This window comes from Hippopotamus amphibius, chromosome 11, assembly GCF_030028045.1.
Source record: "Hippopotamus amphibius kiboko isolate mHipAmp2 chromosome 11, mHipAmp2.hap2, whole genome shotgun sequence".
Classification (NCBI taxonomy): domain Eukaryota; kingdom Metazoa; phylum Chordata; class Mammalia; order Artiodactyla; family Hippopotamidae; genus Hippopotamus; species Hippopotamus amphibius.
In genome coordinates, this window is record NC_080196.1 from 61,743,970 (window position 1) to 61,761,540 (window position 17,571).

The 17,571-nt window shown below is 46.7% G+C and overlaps 1 pseudogene; it reads right to left on the reverse strand.

The window, feature by feature from the left end:
• The window catches only part of LOC130830913 (uncharacterized), a 109,258-nt pseudogene that overhangs the window by 84,108 nt on the left and 7,579 nt on the right, over positions 1 to 17,571 (reverse strand).

Below are 17,571 nucleotides of genomic sequence, written 5' to 3' on the forward strand. Positions count from 1 at the left end.
ACACATGGCCAATAAACATTTGAGGAAATAGCAAGGAAATGCATAACAAGTCTTGTCTGATTTCCATTTAATTGGAAAAACTAAGAAAGATGACATTAAATGTTAGAGACAATATGGATACAGAGGATTGCCGGGGGAGAGTAAACTGGTAAAACCTCATTGGAAAAGAATTTGGCATTATCTTATAAAGTTAAATAGTCATATATCCTACAACCCCCAAATTCTACTTCTGGGTATGTACTCAAGAGAAACTGGTACATATGGGAACCCGGAAGGATGTACAAAAGGATTCACAGCAATACTATTCTTGGAAGAAAAACTCTGCAACCATTCCAAATGGATAAGGAAATTCTAGAGGAATTACAAGGAAATATTGTAAAGCACTCAAAACTAATGAACAGCACCTAAATGACTGACTCCTGGCAATACCATATTGTTGAAAAAAGTTAGTTCCAGGAGACTACAGACAACATGATTTCTTTTTCCGAAAAATTTAAAATAACAGATCAAGCAATATAGTGTTAGAAATGCACATATATAAAAACACTATCTTTTAAAGGGGATGATGGGCACAAGAGCCATGTGAGCACAGCAGACTATTAGGGTCTAATAAAACTGGGCACATGGGTGTTTGCTGTTCTCTGAAGTTTTCTGTATGGTTGAAATATTTCATAATAAATTATTTAAATAATAAAAGCAGTACTTTAACATCAGACAGGCCTGTTGTATCCGAGTTTTCATTCTGACACTTACCAGCAGCCATAGATGGGACACTTGAACTTTCCAATTAAAGATCTGTTTCCTTATGTGGAAAATTGGAGCAGTAATAATACACACCAATGTGTAAAGGACTTCATATAGGGCTTGGCGATAGCTATTACTTTAAAAAGCAAGTTTCTTTTCTGTTAATAATAATATAATTAATCCAATTCTTTTTCTTCTCCTACACGTAATGTCTTTAAATCTACAAAAACAAAACAAAAAAAAGTCATATCTCACCTTTTGACAATTGATGTAGCACATGATTTGGATGTATTTATTTACAGGAAGGCTGGGCAGGTCCAAGCTTGAATGAAACCTAAAGTATGAAAGGTTATAAGTATTGGTGCCCACACATTCATCAGAATGCCTTAAGAATGCTAAAGCCTCTACCCCCTGCCTTACCTCTGCTATTTCCTATTTAGGTGTTAACGGATATCAGAGGTTTCTGAGTATTCCTGTGTTTTGAGAGAGGATTCTTAGAAATAAAATATCTTTCAGATCCAAAGCCCTGATATAAGTAGCAGATTAGATTCTGCCCTAAGCCCCCTCAAACCACACCAACTAGGAATATCTTATAAAATAGGACTGGTGCTGGGAATGCAAAAGTCATGTGTCCTGACTTCTAAGCCAATATTCTTGCATTTACACAAACACACACACACACACACACACACACACACACAGAATTTTCTCACCCAGCTTCTGCTTCTACGTGTAAGTAGAGCCATCTAGAATAGGCTGATCATTACATCCTGATATCATGTTGTGGTCTGTAGGGCAAAGGTCTTGTCCCTGGAAGTACACATGGTCTCCCTTGAGAGGAACAATCATCCCTAGAGTCAATTATCCAAAGAGATGGCAGGTTCCTGAAAGGCAAGCCTCAGGCAGGGAAGAGAATCTTGTTTCTCTCAGAGCCTCATTTTATAGGCACTGTTCTTCAAGGAGTCAAGATGCCTGGGGTGAGCTCCTGGGTAATAGATGCTGAAGTGATGCCCACCCCATGGAGACAGGCTGGGAGCTGGTGTGAGATGAATCCTTTTACTTTCAAAGAGCAAGTTGTAGCCTCCACATAGATTCTGTAGTGCAGCATCCTCCCTGGGCTTATTTCTCTTTGGCTTTCTTCCCAAGGATGCAGTAAAGAATTGTTAGAGCATGTCAGCACTGTCATCCTGTGCCCGTGCTTGTCTTGCTAACATGCCTTCCTGTGTGAGAATTAGTGGTGGGTCCTCCAATAAGAGCTAATTTTTATGTTTTTAAACTCATAAGGTGAGAACAGGATTATAAAGAATGTTTAAACATGGAATAACATGTCTACCTGTGATTCACACCCAGAAGTTCTTATCAAACACCCCTTGCTCCAAAAGAGACACTTTTCCCACCATTACCAACTAAATCAGTGTGTTAGCTCTTTCTGTGTAACAAACCACTCCAAAATTTAGTGATCTGAAATGCCACTTATTTTGTATTATCTCATGATTATGTGGGCGGGCAATCTGGGCTAGGCTCAGCAGGGTGGTTCTTCCGCTGGCCTCCCTGGGATCACTCCTGCGGCTGCATACAGCTCACAGGTGGGATGAGGGCTGCTTGGTCCAGGATGGCCTCATTCACACATCGGGCAGCTGGTGGTGGCTGTCAGCTGGGGTGGCCTGGGCCATTGGGCCACAATATCTCCAGCAGGGTTGCCTTTTTCACTGACATTGTGTTGGTTGAGGCTTCCAAGAGCAGCAGAAGAAGAAAACTTCAACATGCACTTGCTTTTCAGGTCTCTGTGTCACATTTGGTAACGTCTCATTGACTGGAGACAAGCACGTGGCCAAGTCCAGAGTCAGTTTAGGAGGTTGTAAATACAAGAAGGGAATTATCACAGTCACTTTTTCATACAGTCTTCTATATCAGCCTTAAATAGCCTGAATCTTACTTTATGAGATAGGGAGGAATTTTCTTTGGACACACCACATATCCATATATACTCGCGTACTTACATCCATGTATGCACACAAAGACTCATTGCATGTTGTCACATAAAAGCACATGTATGTACACATCACAGTTACACATGCCCCCAGACAAGGACACATACCCACAAAAGAGAGTTACATGGAGTACACATAAAGCCGGTCATGTGTATAGACACAAAAGACCATTTATAAGGCAAGGCTCTTGCTGTACACACTCCATTTCATTTTAACTTTCAGCTTTTCCTTGAGAAAATCTGCCATGGCAAATTCTCGAGGAGGAATCTACTGCTACAACCCATCCTTTGATATGAAGGGTTAAGCGATTAAAGATAACCTAGCCTGCCAGCTGCAGGCCCGTCTCTGTGGTCTGATCTCTCAAGATGATACAGCTCACTTCCCAGCGGTGATTGCAAGATTTAAATCTAAGTCAGGAGAGAGAAAAATGCAATTCTTGATGCAATGTTAGTTAGAGCACAACTAGAGACAGCATAACCGATGAACACTTTAGAGTTTTACAGAATTGTTTAACCATTGCACTGAGAGGAAAATAAGGAGATCTATTTTCATAGAGCTTCAGAGTGTCAGGACCTTAAGAAGTCCCCTGGTCTAGGACTCTAAGCATCTAAAATGGATGTGCTCTGTTCTAGAAGAGACATGGCATTTTAAATAAAGATCTCTTCATTCTCTACTGTAAGCATATGACTTTGTTCTATGTTTTCACATCTCGATGCATATGTTATTAACAATTTATAATTGATAAGTGTTTACATTCATAAATTTTTAAAGCAACAGTATTATGGAAAAATATATTTAAAGTACGATTACATAGATTTTCATTTCACTCACATTTTTTTCTGACTGTGGGGGGGTGGGGGGGACTTGTTTTCTATCAGGGCAAAATGTCTAGAGAATATATATCTGAAGAGCCAAGTGGGGTTTCAAATATACATTGCTCTTATAAGCTCACCATGTCTCCCTGTAGATGCCCAGTGCAGCACAGATCTGTAATTCCACTCTGCAACTCCCCATCTGAACCACCTTTAAAACTGATCCCCTTGCTTACTGCCTTCCGGATCTTGCCAAGTTCAGCCACACCCTCTCCCCTGCCCAAGGCCACTTGACTGCTGGATCATACCCAGTGTCCCAGTCTGTTCAGGCTGCTGTAACAAATGCCCTGAACAAGGTGACTTAAACAACAAACATTTATTTCTTGCAGTTCTGGAGGCTGGAAGTCCAAGGTTAAAGTGTCAGCAGATTCAGTGTCTGGTAGGGGCCAACTCTCTGCTTCATAGATGGCTGTCTTCTCCCTGCATCCTTACATGGCAGGAGGGGCAAGGGAGCTCTCTGGGCCCCTTTACAAGGGCACTAATCCCATTTATGAGGGCTCCACCCTCATGACCTGATCACTTCCCAAAACCCACCTCCTAATACTACCACAATGGGAGTTAGGATGTTAACATACGAATTTGGGAGAACACAAACATTTAGACCACAACACCCATGCGTGGAAATACAGTGAAGAAACTACAGGAGCTTCAAATGGGTGGGAAATGATGGCTTTGGGTTCAGAAAGCTGGTTGTGATCAGCTAAGACAAGGTTTGAGGTACATGTAACACCTTCAACCTGTCAATATAAAAGTGCCCACAAAGACCTACTGGTGCAGCTGACCACCTCATGTCTGCAAACACAAGTACTTCGAGGCCCAGGCAGGTGGGCTGAAGTGAGAAGGCAGCTGGGTGATGAGCTACACCTGCAGAAAACCTGGTGCCCTCTCAGCTCAGCCCCAGGAATAAGGGTCTAATGGGTCCAGACCTTCTGAAGTCTCTGACTTTTTAAATCTTGGCAACAAATTAAAATTGTCAGTCTATCTGCAGGCCAGGGCACTTAATTAATTGATCACCAATCAATAAATCAATCAAACCATCAAAACAGTCAGGTTTCCAAAGCTCATACTCTGATCTTAAGAGACGAAGTGAGAGAGTAGCATAGACATATATATACTACCAACTGTAAAATAGATAGGCAGTGGGAAGTTGTTGTATAACAAAGGGAGTTCAACTCAAGGATGGATGGATGATGCCTTAAAGGACTGGGACGGGGAGGGTGGGGGGGAGTCGAGGGAGGGAGGGAATACAAGGATATGTGTATAAAAACAGATGATTGAACTTGGTGTACCCCCCCAAAAAATAATAAATAAATAAATAAAAAAGAATCCCAATAAAACAGGAAAGAGCAGTTCTGGGCCTTAAATGCCATGATCCAAAGATGTCTTTGATCTGATTCCAAATGGAATCCATTCCAAATGTGGGCTCTTTCACAGGGTCCCCTTCCTACCTTCTGAGGCCTTAGGACAGCCTTTTTGTTCCACAGTTGAGAAAGCAGCTCTACCTGAGCACAATGTGATGTTTAAGAACAAACACCTACTTTCCAAATTAAACCTTGCCCTGGTTTAGACTTCCAAGAGCTCTAGGGAACCTCCCTCCAACTTCTGCCTCATTTATAGCTGATTTTACCAGTGATAGACTAGGAAATCACAGACCTCCTGACTGATATACCTCAATATCTGCAGGTTCCTTTACAGCCAGGAGAAGCCCCCGTGGTGTGACTTTCACACACACACACACCCACACACACTCAGAGACTGGTCCTGCTATGACGAACTGATATAGTCGCATGTTTGCACAATGCATTAACCATGCATCTATCCCACAATTTTTTTTTTAAAGAAGCTTTAGAAAAGAGTACAACCCACTAGCCCAACAATCTGTGAAAACGAGAATGGTAAAGCTGGTGATAAATAGAGCTTAAATATAAGTGAGGCGGCACTAACTTCATGCAAAGGGCAAGGAGGGTCTGACCCCTCACTCAGAGCCTGTCCCTCATCCTCAAAGGTGTATTTCCCCTCACATCACCTCAGATCGTTGAGGTGCAATCCGTGTAGGCCAGTGAGCAGTTGGTTATGCCCATTGGACAGAGGACAAAACAGAGGTCCGGGGAGAAGAGATCACAAAGGAATTGTGCTGGAGGCAAAAGGAAACAGGCCTTGGCTCCTCTCCCACATGTGGAAGGGCACTGCTGGGTCTCCTTGCCTGTCCAAACCTCCATCCCCCCCAGCACTGCCCTCAGGATGGAAGCCATATCCCAAGCTCCCAAAGGCATGGTCTGAGTCTTAGATGCTTAGATGCTTCCCATCTACCCCTCCAACTTAGCATGGAAGGGGCTGTACACTGGGCCCTCTGGGTTGGAGGCTGTGGTCACGCATATGGAAGAGTCCCTCGAATTCTGCCAAATACAGTTCCAGGGTGGGGAGAGCCAACAGAAGCTGCCAGGAAGGGGTGGGCGGAGATCTGCCCAGAGGGCTGGACACACCCCTGCCTGGAGGTTAGAAAGTAGCAAATGCCTGCCCAGCGCCCCTCAAGCTCCAAGGCCGAGATTTCATACTTCATTCTCTGCAAACGAAAATGCTTATTTTGAAGGGAAGAAAAAAGTCGACAGAGCAGAAAACAGCAGCCCACTGCTAAGCCCCGCGAGCTGCCTGTTCCTGCAGCCTGTCTTGGCTCAACCAATCCAGAGAAGACTGGAGTACAAAGTGCCTCCCACTTGGAAGCTGTTGGAGTAGTTTGGGAAGTCAACACATTCACAAACATGAATTAATAGTGAGGTTCCCATCCGAGTTCTCAGCCCTTAAACGCTCTCAGGGCTCCCACTGCAGATCTCAAAAGATGTGAGGGCACAGAAGCCAGAGGGCTTTCACAGGAGGTTTGATCCTGGGCCTGAGCCTCAAAGAATGAGCAGACTTGGACAGGGTGCAGGATGGGGTACAGGAGGCCATCGCAGGCTCAAAAGGAGTCCAGTTGGAAATGAGACATCAGACACTGCCTGGCCAGGGCAAAAGGTTTGAACTGAGAGACAGAAAAGATACTGGAGGGTAGGCAGATTCAGATCATATGGGCCTTGAATGCCATGAGGAAGAAGCTGACCTGTTCATTCACTTGGCAGGGAAAACGACATCAATGGCTCCCCCTTGGTCCTTCAGCATTTAGTGGAAATGGAGAGGAACACAAGTGAAATGGGGAATCAAAGACCAGGATGGCACCAAGGCCTAGTATTGGACCCAAGGCCCTTGCCAACGGTCCCAGGGCAGATCCAGTCTGTCCTGCAGTTTTGGAAGCCGGCAGGGTCCTGATGCCGCACAGCACCGCCCCCAACACTCCGCAAGCTCTTCTCAGATGGCAGGCTTGGGCGGCGCCCACCTTCACCCTTCAGGACATGAGTGCTGGGAGCACCAACTAGGAGCACCTGGCCAGTCAGAGAACCTCAGGTAGGTGTGAGGACAGGCTGCCTGGGTTCACTCGGGAGCAGCTGTTTAACCGCTGCCCCATCACCCTCTGCCAAGGGTAGGAAATGGTAGGAGACCTGATGCCCTGAGCTGATGGAGCCAGAAAGTGCTTGACACTGAATACCTCTCTGCAGAGTATAACAGGGATAAAAGAAAATTAAAATTAAGACAGTGAATATAAATCTAGTAAAATAAAAGAAGTGATTCATTTTTCATTTTCGTTTCATACCAGGAAATACGGTACGTAGCTTGACTGTAAAGACCAGGAAAAAGTGCTAGTGATCTGGGAGTAACCTGAGGGTCACCTGGATGGCCCGTGAAACGTGTCCCCCCCCAGTCCACCTGCCCCCGTGCCTTCTCTCCATTTTTCCATTAGATCCTTACTTATACACAAATGCCCTATTAAAAACTCCACAGGTATTTTTCAGATTAATGTGTTTTATTTCAATTTTTATTGAAATATATTTGGCCTATGTCATTGTGTAAATATAAGGTGTACGTGTTGATCTGATATATTTATATACCATAATATGATGCCATTGTAGCAGTAGTTAACACCCCACCATGTCACATAATTATCATTTCTTTTTTGTGGTGGGAATAATTAAGATCTAGTCTCTTAGAAGCTTGATGATTATAATACAATATTGTTGTTTATATTCACTACACTGTGCATTAGATCTCTAGGATGTATTTATCTACTAGTTCCAAGTTTGGACCATTAAACAATATCTCTATTTATTCCCCCAGCCTGTAGCCCTAGTAACCACCATTCTAGGCTCTGTTTTCATGAATTTGGCTTTTTTAGATTTCACATATAAGTAATATTATGTAGTATTTGTCTCTCTCTGTCTGACTTATATTACTTAGCACAATGTCCTCAAGGTCCATTCATGTTGTCACAAATGGCAGGATTCCTCTTATGACTGAACAACATTTCATACATTTCACCATATCTATTCATCTGCTGATGGACACTTCCATTGTTTTCATATCTTGGCTATTGTGAATAATGCTGGAACATTATTGGAGCGTGGGGGTGCAGAGAGCTCTTTGAGATCCTGTTTTCATTTCCTTTGGGTATATACCCAGAAGTGGAATTGCTAGATCATATGGTAGGTCTATTTTTCATTTTTTTTGAAGGACCTCCATGTTGTTTTCCATAGTGGCTGCACCAATTTACATTCCCACCAACAGCGTACAAGGGTTCCCTTTCTCTGTGCCCTTTCCAATACTTTATTTCTCTTGTCTTCTTGATGAGAAACTGCAGAGTCTGATTTTACTGAGCTACCTGGGGTTTCCCCAGCATTCCCCAACACATCATGCTCCCTGGTTGCCAATCTTTCTGCTGGCCACAACGCCTCCCTCCCTTATCTGCCAGCTAGATGCCTGTTCCTTCCTGACTCAGATGAAAGCTAGCCTGGGCTGCTCCCACAGTGCTGCATCCACCCCTCTTCATCACCTGGCTCAGTGTTCTGTGATGATGTGTGTAAATACCCGTGCATCCCTTCCCCCGTAGGAAGTCTCCGAGAACAGAGGACGTGTTTTATTTTGTATTCCTAATGAATGAGTCCTAAATGGGAATGCAGCACGTTTATCTCCTGCTGGTATTTCTCCTGGGCCAGTTTGTGAAAATAGGCAGGATTGGATGCAGGAGAATATCAGGAACCAGACAGGAAATCGTGCCTTGGGAGAACATATGTGCTTCTTTATCTCATCAATGAGGTAGGTGACCACATACAGGATAAACCGGCAAGAGCTTAAGAAGGATAGGATACCCACGTGGAGAGACCCTCCCAACGTGGAGAGACCCTCCCAACCTGACCACTGATGCCCAAAAGAGTCATAATAGTCACAATAAGGTAAAACGTCTAAGGAGTCTGGTGATATTGACTACCCGTTTGAGTGCCTCCTGTGGCCCAGGTGCTACACTAAGCATCTGACATGTCTGATCTCATTCAATCCATACAACAAAACTGGGAGGTAGGTTATACTCATCCTGACTCCACAGGTAAGGAGACTCAGAGCAGACACATAACTTAATGATGGTCATGCAGCTGGCCTCCGGAAGAGTCCTGATTCAAACCCCCTCATCTACCCCAAAGCTCTTACTTTCCGCAGTGTTGTCGATCAAGAAATCCGGCTGAAACTGCTGGTCTCATTTGGTGGGAAAACATGTTTATGTACATGCCCACTGTCTTCCTCAAATGCTTTCAGGCCATAGGAAGGCATTAAGTAGCTAATTGTAAATGAATAGGGACCTGAGTAAGTTCACATCCACACACACCTGCCTAAAGCCAGCTCTCCCCGTGAGTGAGAGCCTTCCTGCAGGACGGGAGGTGCAGGTGCCAGACACCTGAAGGAGACGACGTTAGGGAACCTGCAGGTGATGGGAGGGGAGAGGAAAGAAGGCTGTGAGGGGCTGCTGGAGAATGCAGCTCCCAGTCCTGCAAATTCTGCCTTGACAAAGCCCCTCTGCCACCCACAGCTACTTTTGGGGTTCCAGACCCTGCTTATCCCCACCCAACTGTCTGCAGCTGCCTCGAAAGGACTGCCCTGCTCCTAGCTCATCCATCCCAGCACAGCCCCCTCATCAACACAGCCTGACCTCACTGAAGCAGAGCTCAATGGGCTCCAACACATTCAGAGACTCCTGTTGCCTTCTGATTGAAGTCTCAAATCAGCAACTTTTCTCAAGGATTTTGACACTCAGCCTACAACCAACCAACCAGATTTGTCCCCCGTTACTGACTCAGACACCCTGGTTTTACCGAGCTTTACCATGTTCAGCTTCAGGCCCAGAACATGACTCACTGCATCCCAGATGAGCCTTGCCCTTCCCACTCTTCTTTCCCGTCTCCTAAAACACCAATGTCTTCTCTCAGGTTGCCAACAAATATTTGTGGAGCACCTACTAGGAATCAGGGACAGTGTTGGCTTGTAAGATCAGATTTCTCCTTCAACACTTAGTGCAAATGCTAACTTCTGCATGAGACGTCCATCAGTCTCCTGATGAGAAGTAACTTCCTCCTTCTCTGTGTGCTCAAATATTTACAATATTTGGCCTTGAGCTACAGGGATACATCTGCCTCCCCCAGCCCTGTAAGCTCCTTGGGGGCAGAGAGTATGGCCTTGATGGCAATGAGCCCCATCATTGATCATGGTGAGCTTCAATCCAATCTGTATGGACTGAGAGACAGTTCCAGAGTTCCTGGGTCATCACCCCCCATTGGCATGTAAACCACAACAAAGAATATTATTGAAAGAATCATCAAAGTGTCAAGGTATAAATTATTTGAAGCATCTAATTATTGCAAAGACATAATAGAAATTGTCCAGTGCCCTGGATAATTTTGATTTGCCTAACATTCTCCCTATCGTGCACCTACACAATTAAATAGATTTTGTGACTCCATAACACTTAGTGCTGTCAGATGGAGACAACATGCAAGCCGTGATGAAGAGGATGAAAAATACACCGGGCATCTCCTCTTGGGCTTAGATTCCAACCTCTAACGGTAAAAATAAAAGAGGATGTTGGGGGACTTCCCTGGTGGCACAGTGGTTAAGAATCCGCCTGCCAGTGCAGGGGACACAGTTTCAAGCCCTGGTCCAGGAAGATCCCACATGCCTCAGAGCAACTAAGCCTGTGCACCACAACTACTGAGCCCACATGCCACAACTACTGAAGCCCGTGCACCTAGAGCTTGTGCTCTGCAACAAGAGAAGCCACTGCAATGAGAAGCTCTGCACCGCAAAGAAGAGTAGCCCCTGTTTGCTACAACTAGAGAAAGCCCGTGTGCAGCAACAAAGACCCAACGCAGTCTAAATCAATCAATCAATCAATCTTTAAAAAAAAAAAGTGGATATTGGGCTTGAGACCCATTTGCTCCATCAGCCAACTGGAAACCACTTATTAACCACCCGTTGCACCATCTTGCAGTTGGGCTGTGAAGTAAGTGGACACTTCCTCCCTCCAGGTTCTGGTCAGGAATACAAGACTTACTCAAATGAAAGAACCAAGCTAAACAATACACAAGCAAAGAACAAGTAACATAAATTATTAATGTGAATATTGAGGAAAAATCAAAGTAAGAGAAAAGTTCAAAAAGTCGAGAGTAATCAGGAAAGATGCATTGGAACCATCTTACTTTCTCAGTAGAGACTAGTAATGAGCCCCCAAATCCCTGTATTAACCGTCTTAAGGTGTCAGGTCCAGATGGTTCTGGTGGAGGATGAGATCCAGTGTGTAGGGCATCTGATATTTTAGGTCTTTCCCTTATTCATGTATTTCCCAATTCATCACTCAACAATGAGTGCTTACCACGTACCAGATCTGGTGCCAATGTCAGAATATGGTCGTTATGAACTAGTGAGGTCTGGAATGTACTACAGGGGAGGGTCAATTTAATTTTGAAACTTCATGCCTTCAAAAGTAGGTGAATATTCAAGTGAGTTGAATTCCTGGGCACAGAATGGGATGATGATTGGGACGGAGGGTAGTTGTTCAGAGGCAGGTTGAATGGCAGGAGGAAATCTTACTGAGACTAAATCCAGCATAATTTATAGCATGTCAAGGTTTAGAGGTTTGGGGGGCAGCCTTGGAGAAGAAGTAAGGGAAGAAGTTTATGCCCAAAAAATAGAGGCCACAGAGGGTTCTGTGCCAGGGTCAGCCCCCACCCAAGCTACGACTTGGCATTGCTGACATGGATGACAGAGCCAAGAAGTGCAAAAACAATGAAACGGGGCTGCCATCAATGAGGAAGCATCGTGCAATGCCAGCACTTGATTTGGAAAGTATTCATAAGGCTTTCTTGGCTAGGAATATTTAAGACAAAAATAGAAATAGTCTCATCAATGATTTATAAGATTGCTTTAGAGAGATGGGGCAGAACCCAGTATAACAAAGAGCAGAAAAGCAGCCTCCTAACTTGTCACTGGGCTGGAGAACGTGGGCCAGAGGAGAGAGACGCATGAGTGGGGGCTTCTTGTTCCTGTCACAGAAATCAGAGCCGGGAAAAGTTACCAATTTAGCCATTCTGAACCTCAGAACCCCAGCCATTTTTTGGAATCTTCCAGCTGCAATTTTATTCTTCTCTGGGGTAGAAGTCTCCACATGGGAGATCTGAAAGGTGCACATGTATTATACAGAATAATAACAATAGGAACAGATGAGCAGCCAGTCAGAAACATTATTCCAGACAGACAGCATCTCTTCTGGATTCCACCCTTGGAAGAGGTAGAGATGGGGACCAAGGAATGAAACAAGAACAGATTTAGAAAGAGCAGAAAAAGAGAGAAAGCCTTCCCACGATAAGGTAAGGTCATTTCACAGTTACGTGCTGAGCTTATTATAAGCCCACTCCTAGATTCTGTTCCTTTTCAATTATACACAAATTGACTCCCCTCTCCTGGACTCTCTATTGGAAGCATAGGGGATGGGAGAGGAAAAAGTCACTTATTTCAGACCAGCCCCTCATGCCTGTACTGTCAGCAGTCTCCAGTCCCTGATACCGTCTGCCTCCACCCCATTTTGCATGAAGCTCCCCAGCCAATCTTCCTGAAACTCAAAATCTTGAGAAGTCACCGTTGTAATGGGGACAACCTTCTGCACCCTATTGCTAGCCTACAAGAGCAAGATCCTACTGACTGACATACTTGAAGCTCTCCAGTCACCCAGTCATATAAGGATTCATTGTGCCCACAGGATGCCAAGCTCTGGGGTGGAGAACTGAACAAGAAAGACCCAGTTGTGCCCTTGAGAACTTACAGTCTACTAGGGCTGGGGGAGCAAGGATGAATCAACCAGGAAATTAATCAGTTAATAACAACTGTGCAGATGGCTATAAAAAGGAGAGTGGGGATGAAACTGGTACCAGCTGGGGCTGAGGTACCCAGCACAGGGGGGAGGGGGAAGTGACAGAAGATAGGCTTAGAAGGAGAAGAAGAGGGGACAAGGTGAGTTAGGAGGACCCTGGAATAACAAGCCTAGGAGATTGGGCTCCATCCCAGAGGCAATGGGGAGCCACTGAAGGCTTTTGAGGAGGGAGCTTGTATGACCAGATCGAGGATGTACAAAGTCCATTCTGTGTGCAGAATGAAGTGCATGTGGGTCAGAGAAGGCAAAGCCAGTGGCAATGAGACCAGTTAGAGGACGACAGCAACAGTGTAAGTGAGAGAGAATGAGGGCCTAGGAGGGAGGAGGGGAAGATGTGGGAGAGCTGGCAGGACTGGGTGGCCAAGAGCATCTGCAGGATGAGGGAGAGGATACAGTCAGGAGTGACTCCCGCTTTGGCTGAGATGACTAGATAGATCATGGGGCCAAAATAAGGACCTCAAGTAGGGGGATCTTTTTTCTCATGGGAAGAGAAAGACCGTGAGCCTGAGGGTCTTGTAATGGAAATCTCCAGAAGTGGTAGGTAAGAGGCTGAAGCTCAGGAAGGCAGAAGAGATCTCACCTGTTCGATGGGGACTTTCAGCCTGTGACAGGGAACTACCATCCTGTGCAAGAGTGCAGTGCCATAGGAGACTGTAAGCCTAAAAAAGAAAAATTCAAGGCTGGGACCAGGGCAACCCAGCATTTAAGCCCTGGACAGAGAAAGGGCTCAGTCAGAGGACTAATGAGAATTAGTACGTGAACAAAGAGAGAACAATGTATTTCTTAAAAGAGAAAGAAGATGCGTCAAAGAAGTGGTTAGTAGCATTAACATGAAAATTAAATTAAAAGGTAGCCACTGGATTTGGCCACAGACGCGACTGATGATATTAGGAAGAATAATTTTGGTAAAGTGGGAGAGACAAAAGCCAGTCTAAGCATATTACAGAACAAATGAGATACAAAGAAGTAGAGAAAGCAAGAGTGGCCACCTATTTTCAAGACCTGTGGCACGGGAAAGGAAAGAGCTGGGGACATCTTGAGGGAAAGGAGTCATGGCAGGACTTTTTAAAGGAATTGGCCCATGGCTGGAGGTAGTCAGGCAGACCTGAGAGACTTCGGGGTGTGGCAGTATAAAAGCCTGCCTCTGGGCTCCTTGCCAAATCTGACATTGCATACCTCTCAGGAAGATGAGCTACATCAAAACACTCATTTTCCCAGGGCCTCACTTCACAGTCCTTTCATTTGAGGAGGGGGCCTGACTTCAGCAACAGCGTCAGGATATCAGGATTAGAGGGGAGCACTCTCCTGTGCGTCTTGCATATGAGGCAAGGAACATGTATACCTTCCCTTAAAAAAAACAAAAACAAAAACATAAACAAAAAAACCTGGAGGCAACATGGCTCAGGCTAGAAAAAGGGGCTGAGGAAGGAACCCATTCCCTCCCCTAAGACAACATCAGCTCCCACTGGGAGGGAGCCAGGAAAATAGGATCAGGCTGAAAACACACTGCACAGCAGCAGAGCTGACCCGCCCTCCCACCTCTGTGCCTCTTCCCCCAGGGCAGAGGTACTGCTCCCCTAGGCTCCCTGTGAACTGGGAAGCGGACAGCGCCCTGTGCCTCGACCTCCACCAGCACCCAACGGCCCCTGGCCTGGCCAGCTGCAGAGGCGGCCTTCCTGGGAGCCAGCATCTTGGCTGCCCATGCCCCCAGCTCCTGGAACACAGGGGAGGGAGACAGGAGGAAAGACAGACAGACAGGGTGAAAAAGAAGCACAAGGGAGAGAGAGAAAGAAACAAGACGTGCTGAGCAATGAAGAAACAGCCATTGATAACTATAGGTAAATGTGTGTGCGTGAGAGGGAGGGAGAAAATGAGAGCCAGCCCTGGGTTCTACAGCTGACCCTTGAGCAAGTCACTTTACCTCTTTAGATGTTAATTGCCAGATGTGTAAAATGAGAAAAGTGGATTAGAAGATGCCTAAGGTTCCTTTCAGGTGGAAAATCCTGTGTTTCTCAAATTCTGTATCTGTATATATATAGCACCCCTAGAGGCCAAAAGCATTAGCAGCACAAAGAAAATATAATAAACCCCAATAAGGACAAGGTGCTCACCCATGTGTGTCTCTGATAAACACGTGAACAAACGCACGTGGGCATGCGTGCACACACGCACCCCCACACACACGGGGCACACACAGGAGGGGGGGCGCTCTGTTTCGGGGTCTACTTCTCAGTGAAGGACACGGTTAGAGCACATTAGAGCTTACACATAAAACTTGTCGGATCAATTTCCAGTCACGCCTCTTCTACATACTAGGAAATGCTAAATCTCAACTAACCTCAATATTTGACAAATGAATCATTTTAGATTGTCAAGCTTTCTAAGTAGCAAAGGATTTACTCTTCAAATGATCAAAACTGGTTTTAAAAGCCACCCCAGAGGGACATATGTGGGTTTTTTGTATTATAACCAGACTCTGCTGAACCCGGCTTCACTGTAGGGTCCCAATAGCGCTGGTTGTCCTGCTGCCGAGAGCTGTGCAGGACGGGGCTGGTGCCTGGGCTGAGGATCCATCCCTCTGCGTCCCCAGGCACAGCGGCAGGAGGGAACACACCACAGAAGCCTTCCTGCTTAGGGGAGAAGAGCCGGGAGTGGAGACAAGGAAGGACGGATGTTCTTGTTACACAGCACATTCCTCCCATCCCAGAGCTGGGCCTTAAATGGGGAAGGGGAAAGGGAAGGGGAAGAAAAGGCACATTTTCAAAGGAAGCTGAAAGCTGGGCACTGGGCAGCACCTCGTGTTTGGGTGGCTCTGGGCAACCTGGGGCCACCACTGGGGCAGGTGGGTATAAAAGAAGAGTGGGTTTAGGCAGAAAGATGGGGTTAAACAGATTTCATCAATTCTTTCTTCCTGCCCATCCTGCCTGAGGTGTGGGAGAATTCCAGAAGCTATCAGATTGCTGTCTGGGGTGAGAAACATGGGAAGAGAGCTGGAAGCCAGCATCTGCCCCTGCCCCCTGGGTGAGGGAGGGTGAGAGGCTGTAGGTGGGTGTAGGAGGTGGGGGCCTCCAAGGCTGCCTGTGACCATGATGTCCAGCTGGGGCCTGGTGGGCAGGAGAAGCTGTCAGCTCCCACTCTAGGACCCCTAGGAGCCCACTGAGGCCCAGACAACAACACAAGGACAGCCCGAGGTTCCTTCCCCACCACAAGGTGTGTAAGTTTCCCCCCAACTCAGATGCCATCTTGGCTAGAGGGGAGAGGGAAAAAACCTCCAAAGACAGAGGATTTGCCCATATAAGACTGATCACCCTGAAAGAGAGTGACTGACCACTAAGTAACACTTTTGAAGCCTTCCTCTTCCCCCTGGCATGGAAGATCCTGGGCCCTGGGCTGGCAGAATAAAACGGCAGTTGAAGAAAATAAAGGCCACTGCGAGTTTGCCCCTTCAGTGTTAAGTTACCCTGAGTGCTACTGCAGGTGGTAGCTGGCGCAGCTAGCTCTGGTCCTGTCCTCACCTGCTGCCCCTGCAGCCCCTAAGGATCTTCCCAGCTCTTCCTGAGATGTCTCACACCAGGGCTCAGGGCCAGGGACCCAGGACAGGGGCATTTCCAACCTGAGAGGCAGGGCAGGGCTGGGAGAGGTCAGAGAGATGCTCCAGCCTCTGCAGGAGGAGGAGGGGGTGTGGGCACGGGGAGCTTTCTGGAGGCTTCCGTCTCCCTCAGAACCTATGAGTTATGGTGGCACAGAAGGGGGAAGGCCCACTCCTTCCTGGGGCACCAGACAACTTCAGGCCAGCCTCAGTCTTGGCTTGGAAGATTTGAGGGGCCAGACGCCCTCAGACTGCCCCCAAACTATATCCCAACAAAGCCCTTTTGCTGAGAATCTGTTCCCAGGACAAAGGACTGAAGAATACAAGAGCCTGTGAGAATATTTAGGCAAAGGGTGAGCCTGGAAGCGGACAGGGAGTATCTTCTGGGCCAGGCTGGCGCAGAGCTGGGCCCTGACCCCTGGACCTCCTCCATGGGCCCCAGAGCCTGGTGTGACTGCCAATGAGATCACAGCCAGGGGACCCCCTGGACACAGTGGCCTTCAGCTCCCTCAGCCCCTGGACCCCTCTGGCCTAGCAGTCCAGGAGACCCCTGACCCTATTCATCACAGGCCCCGACAGGCCCCACAAGCCCAGTGTTGCCTCTGTGCTCTAGACCACGTAAAGACACACACACGGACGTGCTCACGGACAGCCGCACAGACACATGCCAAGATGACCAGCACTCTGGAAAAAGGGCCTCACCTAGAGTCAGGCCTCCCTCTTGTGGCCCTGGTCATTTTATTATTAGATTCTGAGGGGTGTGAAAATACCAAAAGCCTCGGGTTCTGCCATCTCTCAGGGGTGGCGTGGAAGCCGCCTGCTCTGTCACAGCCTAGAAGCTGGCTTTTGTCACCATCATTGTCATTACTGTCACCACCATCAGAGCCAAGGGGGGTCAGAGGGATAACCCAAATGGTGGGAGAGGACCCTCGTCAGGAGCTGCAAGGACGGGGCCCTAGGAGAGCCACTCAGGGGAACTCAAGCTGAAGTTGGGAAGGGGAGATGACGAATGATCTGCACAGAGAGATGCTTTGTGAGTCAAAA